Source organism: Nycticebus coucang, chromosome 13, assembly GCF_027406575.1.
Source record: "Nycticebus coucang isolate mNycCou1 chromosome 13, mNycCou1.pri, whole genome shotgun sequence".
Taxonomy (NCBI): domain Eukaryota; kingdom Metazoa; phylum Chordata; class Mammalia; order Primates; family Lorisidae; genus Nycticebus; species Nycticebus coucang.
In genome coordinates, this window is record NC_069792.1 from 63,422,487 (window position 1) to 63,433,368 (window position 10,882).

The 10,882-nt window shown below is 41.4% G+C and overlaps 1 non-coding gene across 1 annotated transcript; it reads left to right on the forward strand.

Moving 5' to 3' along the window:
- The first annotated feature begins 1,754 nt into the window (after positions 1–1,754).
- Positions 1,755–1,888, forward strand: LOC128564194 (U11 spliceosomal RNA). The gene has a single exon (XR_008374061.1). It is a non-coding gene; the product is annotated as a U11 spliceosomal RNA (small nuclear RNA).
- The last annotated feature ends 8,994 nt before the right edge of the window (positions 1,889–10,882 follow it).

Sequence of the window (10,882 nt, forward strand, 5' to 3'; positions counted from 1 at the left end):
TTAATTTGTTATAATAAATAAACAAATAACACAATTACCTTTAATGTGTTAAAAAATAAGGGGGAGAAGACCAAAAATCCAACAGAAAAATTGGCAAAAGACAGGAACAATTCACAAAAGATATAAAAATGGCATATATATATCATTCACAATGTTTAGCTTCATTCATAGTAAGAGAAATGCAAATTCAAATCACCCGAGCTACCCTTTCTCTCCCGTCAGAGTGATGTAAATGCACAAACAATATGCTCTGTTGACAGCACTGTCATACGCCTCTGGGGGACTGCAAAATGGCGTGGAAGATAATTTGGCAATATTTAAGAAAACTACACAGGCATTTATCTACCGCCTGGCATCCAATTTCTAGGAACTTATCCTAAGAAAAAAATTCCAACAATAAGCTTGTTAATGCTTTACATATTTAGAAAATGACTAATAAGACTGGAGAGAAAAAAGAAAAGAAAACCAACGGTATTTCAAATAAATATAATCACTCTAGGAGGATGGGCAGGGGAAAACGCATTCAAATAAATTTTGAATATATTTGGTCAATGTGCAAACACATTTTGAACTTTTTGTAGTAGTTTGGCTTTTCAGGGTCTGAGTGCAGCAACTATGAAACTATTGTGTGTGTTAGGAAGTTCAAGCAGATGAGATTCTGCTATGGCAGCGGAGAGACACAACATGGCAGAGGGAAGAAAGAGAACACTTTGGAGCTTGGATTGGGGTTTGAGTTGTCAATATGAACTCTTATAACTCTCACATCTCCTAACCCTGAAAAGGCTTGGGGCAGTGTTCAATCATTTACAATGAGCACATCTAATGCCTTGATCTTGTTTTTTTTTTTTTTTTTGGTTGTAGTCATCGTTGTTTGGCAGGCCCGGGCTGGATTTGAACCCGCCAGCAATGGTGTATGTGGCTGGCCCCCTAGTTGCTGAGTTATAGGTGCTGACCTGGATCTTGGTTTTTATCCTTAGAGAAACATCTAGTCTCAAAGGCTGAGGTAAGGAAGGTACAAGATAAACCAAGGAGTGAGAAAATGTTCAAAAACATGATGTGGGGGTGGGGGACACAGTAGCTCTCACCTCTAATTCCAGGATTTGGGGAGGCCAAGGCAGAAAGATCACTTGAGGCCAGAAGTTTAAGGCTGCAGCAAGCTATGATCTCGTGACTCCACTCCAGCCTGGGTGAGAGGAAAAACAAAAGCAGGATGGAGGATGGTTAAATGTACAATGGCCAAGTCTGAGAAAAGCAAGCATCCAACTAAGGGATGGATTGTAAACCTGGGTATAAAACAGGAATTTGTTGGGTGGCACCTGTGGCTCAGTCGGAAGGGCGCTGGCCCCATATACCGAGGGTGGTGGGTTCAAACCCCACCCCGGCCGAACTGCAACAAAAAAATAGCTGGGCGTTGTGGCGGGCGCCTGTGGTCCCAGCTACTCGGGAGGCTGAGGCAAGAGAATCACTTAAGCCCAGGAGTTGGAGGTTGCTGTGAGCTGTGTGATGCCATGGCACTCTACCAAGGGCCATAAAGTGAGACTCTGGCTCTACAAAAAATAAATAAATAAATAAATAAAACAGGAATTTGTGAGTTCATACTGATAATCAGTCAATCAATCGCTCAATGAGCATGGGGAGGTACTCCCTTGTACCAACTGTACATGTGTAAGGAAAGTTGTGAAATTGGAAAAATCACCACTTTCAACCATCCTAGTAAAGGCTGGTCCAAACAAGAATAATGAATGGAAAAAAAAAAAAAGGGCTTCTGTTGTGAGTGGCACACGTGGGGCAACTCAACTGCTCTTCATGAGGAACTGACATCAAGAAATTTCGGAAGCATAATTTTTTGGTATCTGGGCAGCTGGTGATCATTGGTCCCGGCGCCGAGGGGAAAAAAAAAAAAAAAGAATAATGAATGAAAGCTAAATGGGGGAGGGGGTAGTTTGATGAGAAGCAGAATATTTGTATTATCTCAAAGTTTCTCTCCACAGATTGCTAATAAGTTATAGAAGGTAAAATGGTAACTGTACAGAAGAGAAACCAAACCAAAATGATCACCAGTGAAGGACAGGTGAACTCTGGATGTGACGCCCTGGGAAGGACACAACATTATTTGGATAGGGAGTGTATCACCTGAAATCTAATCTTAAGGAAACATCCAACAAAGCTTAAGATTAAAGAAAGCAAAAGAGAAAACAACAAAATGCAAAACACGATCCTGGACTGAAGGAAAAAAAATCCATAATTGACATTATCAGAGAAATTGACAAATTGAGATATGAGGCTAAGTTTTGCATCGATTCCTGAATCCAACTACTACAACTGTGTATGAGAGAATATCTTTGTTCTTAGGAAATACACAGGTAAATATCAAGCGGTAAAGGGAAATGATATATGCAACCTGTTCTAAAATGGTTCAAAAATATATGAAGAAAATGAAAAAGTGTATGTGGCAAAATGATAAACATTGGTGAATTTGGGTAAAGGGTATGTGAAAATTCTCAATACTATTTTTGTAATTTTCCGCAAGTTTGAAATTATTTCAATGAAAACAAAAAGTGTGCTATCCCTCGAGTAATCAGTTTCTAATTTCAGAAATTCATAACCTAAGGAGGGAGAAATAGTATTTGATGTTTGAACCATTCATTCAACAAGTATAGTTGTTGAGAGAGAATTTTAGCCATGATCATGCCCTTAAGCGCTCTTACAGAGATGGGTCTGGCTCCCATTATCTGCTTTTCCCATTGTGTGGAAGTCGCCCGCGTCAAGGATACTGACATCAAGGGTGGATGTCAGTGCAAATCCCTGAATCATCCTCACTGTACTTGTCATTATAGTTGTAGCCTTTCTCCTTCAAATAACAAAAAAGCCCTTCTCTAAAACTTGAGAAAAGGTGTATAAAGAGAAAGGAATTTGTATGTGGGTTTGTTTTAAAGTCACAATGTATTAATAACAGTATACATTTCAAGGTATTTCATTTAATTTCAAGTAATAGTCCACATTTTAAGACTTGCTCTGATTTTGCAGAGCTTCTGAAGACATTTTCCCTTTGTTTGGGAATCAATATGAAAACATTGATTGTCCTGCAATTATCAATGTTACATCGTCTGTGAAGTTTCTGGCCTTGTTTCAATGCAATAAATCAAGCTGCAGTTTGCTGGCGGCCTTAGAGCAATCATCACTGCAGCACGTAATCTCCTGCTTGCTGTCTGTGATTCAGAGGCCTAGCCTCATGCTTGCTTTTTCCCTAACAGCCAGAAAGTAAAACCCCAAATTTCCATCATCAGAGGGGCAGATGAACTATGGCATATTCATACACAGAATACCACACAGCAAAAGCACTAACTATACAGGTAACTAAACTATGTATGTAAATTTCACGGACATAATGTTGAACAAAAGCAGACAAGGACACAGTCGTATGTATGAATTCATTTATATGAAGTCCACAACATCTAACACAAATGTACTGTGGTAGGAGTGTCTACCTTTGGGAAAGGGAACAAACATCAACTGAGTGAGGGCACAAGGGAGCCCTCTAGAGATGCTGGAAACCTCTGTATTTTACATCAGTATAAACCCTGGTTGAAAATGATAAAGCTGTCCTCTTTAGATTTTTATACTCAGCTGTATACAAATGAGACCTCAATAAAAGAATTAAATAAAATTTTATGCAAAAATAAAACCTCAGTGCAGTAAAAACAGGGAGACATTTTTTAAAACTCTAAGGCAAGACAAGGGGTGATGTCCCCAAACTGCCACTTATGGAAGCTGTGATGATAAGGAAATGCTCCAAGGGCAGCTTGTTTATAGCAGCCGGCAGCTCTAGCTGCAATCACCTTTGGTAAATAAATCTATTCTTTGTGTCTTCAAGGGAGGAGCTGGGACACCATTCTGTTTACACACACATGGCACACAAAACACAGGATCAGTCGTTTCCATCCGAGATCAGACAAAAAGCTAAGTTTAAGGGACAATTTAAAAAACTCTTTTAAAAATTATTAGCCATTAGGCCAGGAGCAGTGGGTCATGCCTGTCATCGCATCACTCAGGGAGGCCCAGGTGGGTGGATTACCTGAGCTCAGGAGTTTGAGAACTGCCTGACTGAGCTCAGGAGTTTGAGAGCAGTCTGAGCAAGATGGAGATGCCCTCTCTAAAAATAGCCAGGTGTTGTGGTGGGCGCCTGTAGTCCCAGCTACTTGGGAGGCAGAGGCAGAACCATCGCTTGAGCCCAAGAGTCTGAGGAGAGCCAAGAGTTCTAGACTGGGCTTTGCTACTTAACAAGCAGTCTGTGTTATCCATTTGAAGAAAACATTCCCCATTTGTTGGAAATCTGTTCTTTAGCAGAAGTAATTTTTTTTTTTTTCTTGAGACAGAGTCTCACCTCCTTACCTGCAGTAGAGTGCTGTCACATCATAGCTCACAGCAACCTCAAACTCTTGGGCTTACGTGATTTTCTTACCTTAGCCTTCTGAGTAGCTGGGACTACAGGCACTGGACGCCAAGCCAGGCCGTTTTTAGAGTTTTTTGCTCCTGAGATGGAGGCACCAGCCCGTTTCAGTCTCCCAGAGTGCTAGGATTACAGGCGTGATCTAATTCTCCTGGCCTGTAATTGGTGTTTTATACAATACACCTTTTCTTTTTTTTTAGTAATTGTTGAGGAATGGTTGACATCTTCCTAAGTGGCACAGAAATACAATACAAGGTCAGAACATTAATCCTGCAAGTCTTTTTTTTTTTTTTTAGAGACACTTTATTGCCCTCGGTAGAGTGCTGTGACATCACAGCTCACAGCAACCTCCAACTCCTGGGCTTAGGTGATTCTCTTGCCTCAGCCTCCCAAATAGCTGGGACTACAGGTGCCCGCCACAACGCCCGGCTATTTTTTTGTTGCAGTTTGGCCGGGGCCAGCGTCCTACCCACTGAGCCACAGCCACCACCCCTGTCTTGCAAGTCTTATAAAAAAACTCTTATGATAATTAAGATGTTTTGGTTAAGTCGATGAATTCCAAGATAAACTAGAACAGGAATATGAACAAGCTCAGAAAAATGATCACAGGATCACTAAAGGAATATTTGATATTCCCAGGAAATCCAAGATGCTCAGAGGAAGCACCTGATTTAGAATTTTAAACCCAGCATGGTTAAAGATTTTTTTTTTTCCTAAACAATGACTTTCTCTTTCCTTCTGGCTGCCTTCCAATGTGACTACAGGAAAGCATCTTATGTTTTGACTTACTATTGCATGCTCTGATAAACATGCAAACTTGCCCCTTGTGTTCTCCCTCCACCCCTCAGGCTGAATGTAGTCCACATACCTGAGATCTTTATGGACCTTTATTTTTTTGTAGTTTAACACCATTTATGTGGAGCCTAAGACCATGGACTCTAGCGTCTGTAGGCCTGGACTCAAAGCCTTCCCTCCTCATCACTTACCATGTGACTTAGGGCAAGTTGCTTCTTAAAGCTTATTTCCTTACTAAACCAATCTCAGAGAGAAGTTATAAGAATTAAATAGTGCATATAAAGAGTTCACTTGATAATTAACATATGCTCAATATCAGCAGTTATGATTGATTCAAAAAGAAGCATTTCTGGGCGGCGCCTGTGGCTCAGTGAGTAGGGCGCCGGCCCCATATGCCAAGGGTGGTGGGTTCAAACCCAGCCCTGGCCAAACTGCAACAAAAAAATAGCCGGGCGTTGTGGCGGGCGCCTGTAGTCCCAGCTGCTCGGGAGGCTGAGGCAAGAGAATCACGTAAGCCCAAGAGTTAGAGGTTGCTGTGCACCGCGTGAGCACTCTACCCTAGGGCAGTACAGTGAGACTCTGTCTCTACAAAAAAAAAAAAAAAAAATAGGCATTTCTTTCATTGTTCAAAAAAAATAATTCTGTGATTTTTTTTAAGACTCACATGGCCCCAGTTTAAAAATCACTGGTCTATACAGGTGCCCCTAACTACTCTTTTTATAGTGCACATAAGCTTGGTTCCTCAGGCAACTATTTTACAATTTTCTTGTCATAATGCAGTACCACTCAAGTTTCTTTTTGTTGTTTTTTTGACAGTCTCACTTTGTGTTCCTCCATAAGCGTTATAGAGTCATAGCTCACAGCAACTTCAAACTCTTGGGCTCAAGCTATCCTCTTGCCTCAGCCTCCCAAGTAACTACAGGTGCCTGCCACAATGCCCAGCTAGTTTTTAGTACAGACCAGGTCTCGCTGATGCTCAGGCTGGTCTTCAACTCCTGAGCTGAAGCAATCCACCCATCTTGGCCTTGCAGAGTGCTAGGATTACAGGCATGAGCCACTGTCCCCAGCCATCACCCAAGCTATGTGTATCACAATTGGTATTGTGAAGAACAGTCACCAATATCTATGAATGATTTACTTATAAAAAATTAGATGTGTTTAACAAATTTAAGTTAAAAATAATAAAGACCTGTGTTTAGAATATAGTCTGGCACTAGATTCATTTTACATTACAACTTTGCGCTTAAGAAAATGGTCACAATGTCTTCTATCAATTTAATAACTTGGGAAATATGTTCAGGGGCTTATAAAAATTTTTGGACCCACCTGGGGTTCACAGCAGCCACCCCACCTGGAGCGGGGTGCAATCAATGGTAAAAAAAAAAATTTTTTTTAATGTCAAGCTGGCACGTTAGCAATTTGAAATAAGCATAATAAAAAACATCTCATGTACCATGTTTTTTACTTGAGAGGGTTAGAGAAACAAAACCCCATCACCATTCATAAATCCAGCTATTCATATATACCTCAATGATTATGTATTTTGTGGGACCTTTCTGAAAAATACAAATATTCCTTATTTCTAATGTGAAGAGCTTTTTCTCTACAGAAAAAAATGTTAGAGCTAATTAATAACCCATGTTGTTTTCTGGCCATATTGTCAGTGAAGATGTCAGCAAGTAAGTTGCATGTTTTCTTGCTTCTGTAGATAATACAATCTTTCCCAAATTTGTCATTGTCGACTAGAATAACTAGCTAAAATCTTAAGTTCACCTATAATTCTGTCATCTATCTACATAGCACTTGAGATTTTATGTAAAATGTTTTATCAAATTACCTTCAGGCAATAAAGTATGTATGAAGCAAATGAATTTTGTTTAGACTTGGGTTTCATCTCCAAGATCATTATATATATATGCAAATATTCCAAAATCCAAAAATTTCTGAAATACTTCTGGCCCCAAACATTTCAGATAAAGAAACCAGTCAACTGGGCGGCACCTGTGGCTCAGTCAGTAAGGCACCGGGCCCCATATACCGAGGGTGGCAGGTTCAAACCTGGCCCCGGCTGAACTGCAAACCAAAAAAAAAAAATAGCTGGCGTTGTGGCAGGCACCTGTAGTCCCAGCTACTCGGGAGGCTGAGGCAAGAGAATCGCTTCAGCCCAGGAGTTGGAGGTTGCTGTGAGCTGTGTGATGCCACGGCGCTCTACCGAGGGCGATAAAGTGAGACTCTGTCTCTACAAAAAAAAAAAAAAAAAAAAGAAACCAGTCAACTGTACTAAATTGTTGCCCTGAGAGGAAATAGTTAGGTACCTGTGAGCCTGTCACGCTTTGATCAATTTATTTATAACCTTGTTTTATGTGTTTCTGTTAAGACACCTTGTTGAACATTTAGTATTGAATATACAGCCAACAGGACTGTAACTTAGTAACCTGTGCCTGAAAAAGGGTTACCTACTAACACCTGTATTTTTTCTTTTTTTCTGAGACAGAGCTTCAAGCTGTCACCCTGCGTAGAGTACTGTGGCATCATAGCTCACAGCAACCTCCAACTCCTGGGCCCAAGTGATTCTCTTGCCTCAGCCTCCCAAGTAGCTGGGACTACAGACGCCTGCCACAACACCCGGCTTTCTTTTGGGTGCAGCCGTCATTGTTGTTTGACAGGCCCCAGGCTGCGTTCGAACCCGCCAGCACAGGTGTATGTGGCTGGCACCTTAGCTGCTTGAGCCACAGGATCTGAGCCGCACCTATATTTTTCCATAAGGCACATCACATCCTTCTTGTGCTTAGGAGTAACAGCATTTTTGTGCTACACTTGGAGGTCATTTTTTTTTTTTTTTTTTTTGTAGAGACAAAGTCTCACTTTATGGCCCTCGGTAGAGTGCCATGGCCTCACACAGCTCACAGCAACCTCCAACTCTCTGGGCTTAAGCGATTCTCTTGCCTCAGCCTCCCGAGTAGCTGGGACTACAGGCGCCCGCCACAACGCCCAGCTATTTTTTTTTTTTTTTTGGTTGCAGTTTGGCCGGGGCTGGGTTTGAACCCGCCACCCTCGGCATATGGGACCGGCGCCCTACCGACTGAGCCACAGGCGCCGCCCTTGGAGGTCATTTTTTTCCAGATTTTTTTTTTTTTTTTTTTTTTTGTAGAGACAGAGTCTCACTTTATGGCCCTCGGTAGAGTGCCGTGGCGTCACACAGCTCACAGCAACCTCCAACTCCTGGGCCTAGGCGATTCTCCTGCCTCAGCCTCCCGAGTAGCTGGGACTACAGACCTTGGAGGTCATTTTTAACAGCAAAATTTAAAGAAAAAAAAAAAAAAAGCCCCAGAAAGGACTAAACACATGAAAGGAACATGTGTTTACAGCATGACAGGTCAAAAGCAGAACGTCATCCAGCTCATCTGAGAACATGCACGGGTCAGGTGACTCAAACTTTTTGCTGCTTTGTTTATACATGTCCATGAAGGCAGCATGTACACTGACTTTGGAGCTGCAAATAAGTTCAAGTAGGCAAATTTGCAGACAAAATCCATAAATAATGAAGACTGCCTATGTTAATTTTTCCTAAAACAATTCCTGCCAAAGATCTACTTTCCAGATGTATTGTCCCTTCTCAACAAGGTTCGAATTTGTTACATAGCCTAAGGACAAAAAGACATTTCAAGAACAGATGAGCATGATTCAACTTCTTATCCCACTAGAAATCCTTAATCCCAACCCAGAGTCTGTAAACTATCTGCAACACTCAGTTTTGGAACTACAGCAGGAACTTACAGATTCAGCTTCTAAGGTATCTCAAACTAAAGTCTGTTTTTCCCTCAAAATTAACTATTTTGTACTAAAACTTAGAAAATTATACAGTGTGGCCATAAAGTTCATGTGCAATTTTACGGCCACCCTGTATATACTGTTCTGCCTTCTTGAAGAAAATCTTTCACTGGGCAGTGCCTATGGCTTAGTGAGCAGGGCACCGGCCCCATATACAGATGGTGGTGGATTCAAACCCAGTCCTGGCCAAACTGCAACAACAAAAAAATAGCTGGATGTTATGGCAAGCGCCTGTAGTCCCAGCTACTGGGGAGGCTGAGGCAAGAGAATTGCCTAAACCCAGGAGTTGGAGGTTGCTGTGAGCTGTGATGTCATAGCACTTTACCAGGGGTGATAAAAGTGAGACTGTCTCTAAAGAAAAAAAAAAGAAAATCTTTCACAGACCCAGAAGAAACTTGCCTCATTGTCAGCCCCTGATCTATGGTCAGGAAAAATGTAAAATCATCCAAATGCCCACTGGATGCAGAATTAGGCTACAGGGTAGAACAGCAGTTTGTATACCTTGAATTTCAAAGGAGGAAGCCAAAGTGAAAAGCATTCTAGGTATGAAGGCTTCCTTCAGAAGACTTATCAGCAGGGAGAGCTATCTTTGTCACAAGGTAGGGTTTTAGTTGGATTTTTTACTTTTTTGATTTATGTAATCCTGTAGGCAACAAGAGCCGTTTCTAGTACAATACTGCATGTGAGCTAACCCTGGCTGGCAGTAGTTCGTAGAGAATGGAACACAAGAACAGACCATTTTCTCAAAAGTACAAATTGCCTGTGATTAGTTACATGCAGATATCCTGAGCCCTAGGCCCGATCTAAATCCATCCTCTGGGAAGGTAGAACCCCTACATCTTCAACAAGGACTTTGGATAAGGTACACTAAGTCACAATCATGAACCACCAAACTGAAGACCTTTCAAGTTAAGGTTTAAAACTAATTGTAACTTAACATTTTATCAACATACAAACTGTATCAAAGCCTAGAAAAATATTAACTACATTCACTTCACCAACATAGATTAGCCATTGTTACTGTTTTAGCTGTTACTATTACCACACAAATGTTTAAACTAATAATCCAGCCTAGTCATAAACTGGTATAATTTCAGCAGTTGATAGAGATCAGGTGCTGTGGCTCACAAGTTCAAGATGAGCCTGGCAACACACTAAGACCCTGCAACAAAGCAAGAAAAACTAGTTAGGTATGGTATCCCGCACATGTTGTCCTAAGCTACTTACTATACTTGGGAGGCTTAAGAATGGAGTTTTTGAGGCTGCAGAGAGCTGACGGTGGAGCTGTACTCCAGCCTGAAGAGAGCGAGTATCTCAAAAAAAAAAAAAAAAAAATTGATGGTTCTACAATATTATGGTCACTTAACGAATACAGATTGGTTCAAGAATTACTATGGAGAACCAGGCACAGTGGCTCACGCTTGTAATCCTAGCACTCTAGGAGGCCGAGGCAGATGGATTGCTGCAGCTCAGGAGTTCCAGAACAAGACCCCATCTCTAAAAGAGGCTGGCATTGTAGTCAGTACTTGTAGTCCCAGCTACTTGGGAGACTGAGGCAAGATTATAACTTGGGCCTAGGAGTTTGAAGTTGTGAGCTATGACACCATAGCACCCTACTGAGGGCAACAAAGTGAGACTGTCTCAAAAACTAAAAAAAAAAAAATAGCAATAATAAAATTGAGGCAGGCAGATCGCCTGAGCTAGAGCAAGACCGTCTCTAAAGATAGCCAGGTATTGTGGCAGGCACATGTAGTCCCAGCTACTTGGGAGGCCTAGGTAAGAGTTAATAGCTGAAGCCCAAGAGTC